A 7,901-nucleotide genomic window follows, 5' to 3' on the forward strand; every position below is an offset into this window, starting at 1 on the left:
AAATCTGAGGGTAGAGAAAGGTCAGTGCAGCAGGAATCCCACCCTCTGCTGGAAATGCATGACAATCAGAAGGATACAATCAAAGGGACGAAAGTCCATGGCGCCCTACAAGGGGTATTAATGCTCGTGCCACCGACAGTTATGCTCTGGACAGAAGAAAGGTGTCAGGATATTTCGGCACCTGGACACTTAGGACGGTTCGGCACCATCTAGGACGGTTCGGCACCTGGCCCAGAATGGCTCGGTACCATGCCTAGGACAGTTCGGCACCTGGCCCAGAATGGCACGGTACCATGCCCAGGACAGTTCGGCACCTGGCCCAGAATGGCTCGGTACCATGCCCATGACAGTTCAGCACCTGGCCAAGGACGGTTCGGCACCTGGACAGCCCGAAACATTTTGTATGAAACGGTGTTGTTGCCGGAGTTCGTCATTTGTCCGCGCATTTTTACTGGATTGAAAGTAGGTATGCAAAACTACTATCAATGTTCACTTATTTTCCATGTGTATAGAACATCGGCTATAGAACACAATTAAGGTGCCGCCATTTTGTTTAATTTTGACCGGCCCGGCTTTGCTCTGTGTCGTCAAGTTCCTGTGCTTCGGTCGAAGATCAGCACTGATGTAGAATAACTTCACAAATCGGCAGTTTTTTTAATCCATCTTGGCGGAATATGGTAGCCAATGGCATTTGAACAGTCACATAGAGCATGTTCCTTCGTATTCAAACGACATCAAGTTAAGGCTTTGAGCAGTCGTGAAGAAAAAAAAAACACGCCGTGCTTTTCAGCGCCTCAGCCCATTGCAAATTCAGCCATTGCCCGGTAAGGTTTCCATTGCGAACGACGTAGACCTTCTAGCCGAGGTCTGCTACAAAGAAAGAGTACGGCATATGCCCGGGGAAACTCACGCAAGACCCATCGTGAGTTAAGAAAGAGATGGCTTGACAGACCTACTGAAGTTCAAGCCGGAAGGGCAGTGTACCCCGTCCAGAAGAGGTAGAGTTGGACGACAAATACAAGAATCGCCTTTTGGACTATCTAGCAGTAGTATCTTCTACTTACACAGTCGTGTGGTCGAGTGGTGAAGTACTTCGCAGCAGCGTCCCGTCTCCCCCGCTCAAAGGGCCTGCAAGACTATCGGTGCGAGGAAATTGAAACGCAAAAACCAAAGTGTTTCCTCAGTTGTAGGATTTATGTTTCTGTGTTTCTTTCGGCCGAATTCAGCACTACATTTCACTAGACAAGCACGAAGTGCCTTACATTAAGTGGTCTGGCAAGCCGGTACGGGAAGAGAATACAAAGTATATACAAAATGGGAGTCTGCTATGGGTTCGAGGCCATGTAGAGCTTTGAGTCACCTCATTAACCGTTCCAGATCTTCAGGACGTGGTACCAGACGCCCCAGAATGATTGTGTACGACAACAGCTGCCAGCTGCACAGGTACGGGATGAACCGTGATCCGCACTTCAAGAAGTGTTTCTCGTGGACGGATTTCCTTACCGGGGACACATTGGTTGCTCACTGGGGTACTGATGTTCCTAATGTTTAGGTTATTTTCAATTATTTCTAAATTCTCTTCCCAACCGTTATATAGGTCGACAGCACTAGCGAACCAGAACTGTCAACCTTGCTGCAGCTTGGGCTGTGGGAGCAACACCCACAAAGCCGCAGAGAGAGTGGCTGTGTGTGCTCAGCATGGAAGCCCAAGTATCTGTGGAGGCGTCATAGGCAAAAGAACAGTGTCATATGTTTCGTGGGAAGACTTCGATGACGTAGCATTTGAAGAAGCATTGGATTCCCATGGTTTCATAAAGGGCAGTAAAGTAGCCGTGGCGCAAACAGAAGAAACAAGCAAAGAGTATCCAAAACAAAACTGGGAAGGTGTGAAGTCATGAAACAACTTCATGCTTGAAATACGAGTCTGGAGAGCCTTTGATATCGGAGTAGGAGAAGTGGTGAACTTTCGAACATTACCAAAGGATTCCTTGTCCAGGACCTCCCCATCCTGACGATCTCAGCATGTTTGGTCCCCCACGGTCACACACAAGTCACATCATAACATCCACAGGTGGGGAAAGTCACTACTGTTCCACTGCCCTGATGTGTGTCTGCATTCCAGCCAACAAGCTAGAAGAGGACATTGACGTTGGAGAACACCTTAGATCAATACAGATCCTCTGTAACTTGCAGAATGGCATGTGGATACTTTGGGAGTGACATTCGCCCAAACCAGTATTTGAGGATCTGCAACTTTGAAGGTATTGGAGAGCAAACTCCCGACACCCTCCGGAGATGTAAGTAACACCCCCTAACCAGTACGTACTAGTATACTACAAATGATTTAACAAAATTAAAAGTACTGTGCAAAAATTAGCCAGCAAATAAATGATCTTTTTGTTTTGTTTTGTTTGTACCACAGTGCGGCAACAGGGCCACCCCGTTAGTCGTTCCCGCCATGGCCGGCTTCAGGCGAGAAAGGTGGAGGGCGGTCATTCCGTGCTAGGTGTACGTCGAAGTTCACCTCCGAGACAAGGAATCCGTCATGACGCAGCTGAGGGAGGCAGTTGACCTCCACATGAGCGGGGTGAAGGACGTCGTCAACATCCGCTGAGCAAAGACAAAGCCACTCGCATATTTGCCATGTCGCAGGGCATAACGTTCAGGGTCCTTGCTTCATAATAAAACACAATGACGTTCTAAGACATACGTTGTCCCAAGTGTGTATTCTTTCATATTTTTATGTGGTATCAGAATCTCCAGTCCAAATAGTGCGGATAGTATTTCAATGTAATATGTCAATGTTAAAAAAATAACAGGCTTCCTGTAATATTTCGGCTACTAGTACAAAACATGGGGCTTATTCTGTATATAATACAGCAGAATGCTTCAAATAACATCAAGAACACTTCTCAACATGTATGCAATTCCTTTGTTGCACACAGAACATTACCACCTTCTAGGTCATATGTCCCCTCCCCGCTGTCTAACCCCATCCCTCTTGCACTCAACGTAATACCTCCTCAGACCGTACCCTACACATTTCCCACCAATCATTTCCAGTACCCCACACCATTCCATCCACATATCCCCTATTACACACATTCAAAATCATGCATTCACAGTACAATTTAATTAAGATGCATAATATCTTATTCTTACTTTGTCTTATTTTCTGTCCCACCAGCTTTTCTTTTATAAGGTCAAACTGGGCTTCCTTGTTGTTGGCCACACACATGAAGATATAGACCAGTTTTACAGCCGTATTTCCAGCACCCTTAAGCGAACGTTCACAGATGCCGCAACCCTACCAGAACTCGAACAATCTCCAAATCCTTCACCCCTACTCCATATGCCATATACCTTCCAAATACATCACGTCATGGACTACAAATCATGGTTTACAGAAGAGCTAGACACCAAATTAGTTAAGAAGACAACACTTTAACATTGCCTTAACAATATAGATATGCCGATAGCAAAAGAAACTAATAAAGTAGATGAGACATTTCTAGAACTTGATCAGCAGTTACTTTGATCCATCTGTCTGCAGCAGAGCCAAGCACAACTTTCAGAGCGTATAATGAAATGTTTCTTATGATGACTATTCCTTCCATAGATAATTTTTTTCAGAAATCCAGAGACAGGAAAGCTAAAATCTGTATTTACATTCCTTGTCGATAATGGCCCAGCAGAAGCACCAGCAAGTGAGCTATGTCAGATGTGGGATATCAGATAAGTTAGATAAGGTTATACATAAATCATTTCCAGAATATTACAGCAAACGGAATTATGTAGAGAGAGTTCATTCCATTGAGAATGCAGCCATAGAATCAAAGGTGTTCCATTGTCCCACAGATACAGAGCTGTACTCTTCACAATACTTTGAAGACATGGAGGCAATGGCTGCTGAAGTAATAGAAACATTAAGAACAGTAAAGTTTGGTGAGACTCAATTGGAGTGTTTCAGAGGTGTTAAGGACAATGACTATGTATTTTCAGATGATGAAAAATTAAAACATTGTCTCTCAGTGAATTGAAGAAACAATGCTGTGAATTGGAATATAAACCTGTCAAAAATAAGATTTTTCATGATTTTGTGCACATATGGGAAGCAGATGAAAATTACACAGAAATGTACCAGGAAGATTATAGGGTACTTCACAATGAGGCTGGCACTGAAAGAACTGCCTGGTTTAACAAATATACCACAGCTATTTTTAGGCCAGATAATAAGTGGACAATAATGACAATAATCACGGGAGACTTGAGAGAGAGCCAATACCAGATTATGTTCGATGGCTCGTTACAAATGGTGAAGTACACTTCATGTCTTGTGAAAAAAGAAAAAAAAGTTAGAGCATGGTGAGTGGGATGAAACTTCGGGTCTTTAGCTTCCAAGTAGAATTTTAGACATGATATATAAAGCATTCCCTGACATTCCTTCTAGAAGAAATGTAGATCATTCTGATTTGTTTGCCTTGTTGGCATTTGTTTCAGTGTAAGAGTTAAAGAATTATTATGACATGAAAGACAAGCACTTGGACATGTGCCATGAATTATACAAAACGTTCACCAAAAAACAAGTTCAAGATAAGTGTTCAGAGGCAAAGATCCATGTCAAAGGAGATAATAAAGCAGAACTAGTGTTATTGTTAGTAAACAAAATGCACGATGTGTATGAAAACTGTAATCCAGCAGGCCCCTCCTTTGAAAAATTAGATGCCAGACCAGGCACAGTAAGATCGCTTTCAAAACTATCAATGCATTATCTATGAGATGTACTAAAAAGTCATGATCTGACGAGTAATAATAAAAATAAACTGTCATCCTAAAATTTTTACTATACAGCAAGTCCGTCATAAGGAATTACTGCTTGTTTGAGAAGGACCCATTAAAAAGCCTGCCGAATGTATTTGATAAGTTAGAGGAGTATATTAATCAGAGGCGCACAAAACACACAGTTAGAGATGCCTTATACAGAATGACGAGTTCTTCCTGTACTGAAAGTGAAGTCATTGAAGATGCAGAACACAGTAGATATCTATCATTTTTCCAGATTGGCGCTACCGTAAATGTCAAGTGGTCAAAAGAAGTTGGACTCAGTGGGTGGTCTTTGGGGTGGTATAAAGCAGAAGTACAAAATGCTTGGGTAGACTCAGATGAAATTGAAGTAATTGAAGAACTAACCTCTGATGATAAAGAATTGAAATATTGAGTCCAATAACACAAATTCACAAGTTCTGGAAAATAGACCAACGTCATAGAATTATTAAATGATCAAAAACCTTTGAACAAAAATACACACCCGATATTCAGTGTGTAACATCGAATCTTGCGAATTATCTTCCAGTTCTTGATTTCTGCTGCCAGCAACTAGCCACACAGATAGCTGAAGACAGTATTTAGAAGTAAACTAGAGTTCCCCGATCTCATACCTTCGCCAAATAATGTTCATCTTTATGACTGACAAATAGAGTTCTCCCCTTATTTAACAAATAGGATCATTATTTTCATTAATTATATCAGTTTATCATATTTTCATACAACCAAAAGACAGTCCTATATTAACAAACAATGCAATTCTAGCATTTCCTCACGAATTATGCAAATGAGGTCCTGATTTGAATACATTATGTTTAATGATGTTCATCTTCACTGAACTTTCAAATAGTACTAGTATGAAATTCCAGGCATTTATCATTACAGAATCATAACATTTTCTTATTAATTATGCAAATTAAGTCTTCATTTACATAATTCACCCATTCTTAGTTAACGTGTGCAATTGCTGTCGCAAGAAAGTATCGGGCTGCCGGAAAGCTAAATTACAAGATAACTTCGTATTTGATAGTTATTCCTAATCTATGAACCTTAGAAATATTGTGTGTTATGTTTTTACCGCGTCAACTGACCATTTTCTGATCTTAAATGGCAGCGTTTTGTATTGAGACAGTAAAAAAACACCTGTCGCAAATCTTAAAATGTACATAACCATTGCATTTATTTCTTAAAATAGTGTTCCCTGACTTGACTTCCGATGGTTGATTATACCCATTAATGAGACCATTATAAAGCAGGGGGAGGAGCTTGTCCATCTTCTGCTTATATCAAATCTGGTCGCACTTGAAAACTGTCGCAAGTTTTTAGGTTACTTACGTTACCGACACAAACACGGGCATGAGTCACAGATAAAACCACAGTTTCCACCAACGTATTATCTTATTTTGTAGCCTCACATGTATTGTACAGCATTAAAGACGTGAAAGAGTAGACAGTCCCTTCACACAACAAATATTACCGCATCTCGTGAGGGTATGGCCAACGGCCACTTTTTAATGTTACGTTACGTTACCGTGCTTACTACAGGTTGTAAATGAAATGGCCATCCCTTGCCTTTTGAGTGGAAAGAGCTTGCCGAGATACCTACTTACCTACATTGTTTTAATTCTGGTGGCTCACTATTAATATTTTTTTCATGGACATGTCCCCAAATGTTACGTTACGTTACCGTGTTACTTACGTTACCGATTTGTTGCGATACACGTTATCGAATATACAGCGACATTTAATGCGATAATCAGGATCATAGGTCAGTGAGCAACCGAGAGGTCAGGGAGCAACCGAGCCTCGTTCTGGATAACGACCTTGGAGGCGCTGTTTTTTGACTCGACTTGAGCTGTGCATATGTAGAGAGAAAAGGTATGCTAAAAATTGCTAATTTTAACTGTCATTTGACATTTTGAAAGGTATGATCGTAATATATATCTGTCAAGGAGCAAACGACCTGTAAGTTGGCTGTTTACCTCACGTTTGCTGTCGAATGAACGTAGTTGGTAGAAATAGCTACGTACTGTTTCCCATGCAGGGGCAAGTGGCATCTGTGACGTACGTAAATATCAGCTGGAGGTTTTGACCTCGGTAGAAATCGTTCCCGTTCTTTTCAAACCATTCCTACATACGGTTGATAACTTCATATGCAATATATATGTGAGCACAGTGTGTTTTTATAGCTTGTAAACACTGTATTTCAAAGATATGAAACAGAGCCTGTTAATCGTCATGCTATAGACTTGCCTTACCCATTGGCTGACATTGTATCAACATTCACTACATTTAATTATTGCACCTTACTGTCACAAGTTTTGTTTATGTGTGTTATAAACAGTGTTTATTTTGGTTTCGCGTAGATGGGAAAGTCACGGGCAGAAATCCAGCGAGCCTACAGGGAGAGGAAGAAGGCAAAGGAGGGCGAAGAGTTTCAAAGCAAGAGAGGTTTGCACGTGTCATGAAACACTACATGCCATCGGCCTCGTTGAGTCCTGAAGCCAGGGAGAGAAGAAATGCAAAAGCAAGAGGAAAGGATGAGGAGATACAGGGCAGGCAAACGTGACCGAGAAAAAGTAATCATCAAAATGGACTTTAATAAGAGCAAACGACGAAGTGGGCCCAACAAGAAGATCAAACGACTACAGAGAAAGTTGGCCAAAACGCAGGTAGCTAACCGGAAACTACAAAAGAGGTTGGAACGATTAACAAGGAAAGACCAGAAGGGAACCCCAAAGGAATCTATGACACCTCGCGGCAAGACTGACTCTGAAATAAGGAATGCTGGTCTGACGCCCCGGAAAGTGCCAGATGCGCTGAGGAGAAAAAATCCTATTCTCAAATGTAGTCACCTCTGGTATAAGTGAATCGTACCGCAAGAAGACGTCAGACGGAAAGCGTGTCCTCAGAAGAGTGCCCGCAGGCAAGATTGTCAAGAAATACCGCATGGTCAGTGCGCTCTCGCGTGAGATTGGATTTGCTAGAAGCACGAGAATCGACGGAAAGAAAAGGACAAGACTTCCACTTGTGCGGGCACGAATCAGAAACGCTGTGCACGACTTCATGGAGAGGAG

Source organism: Branchiostoma belcheri, unplaced genomic scaffold (genome assembly GCF_001625305.1).
Source record: "Branchiostoma belcheri isolate BF01 breed outbred unplaced genomic scaffold, Haploidv18h27 scaffold21, whole genome shotgun sequence".
Classification (NCBI taxonomy): domain Eukaryota; kingdom Metazoa; phylum Chordata; class Leptocardii; order Amphioxiformes; family Branchiostomatidae; genus Branchiostoma; species Branchiostoma belcheri.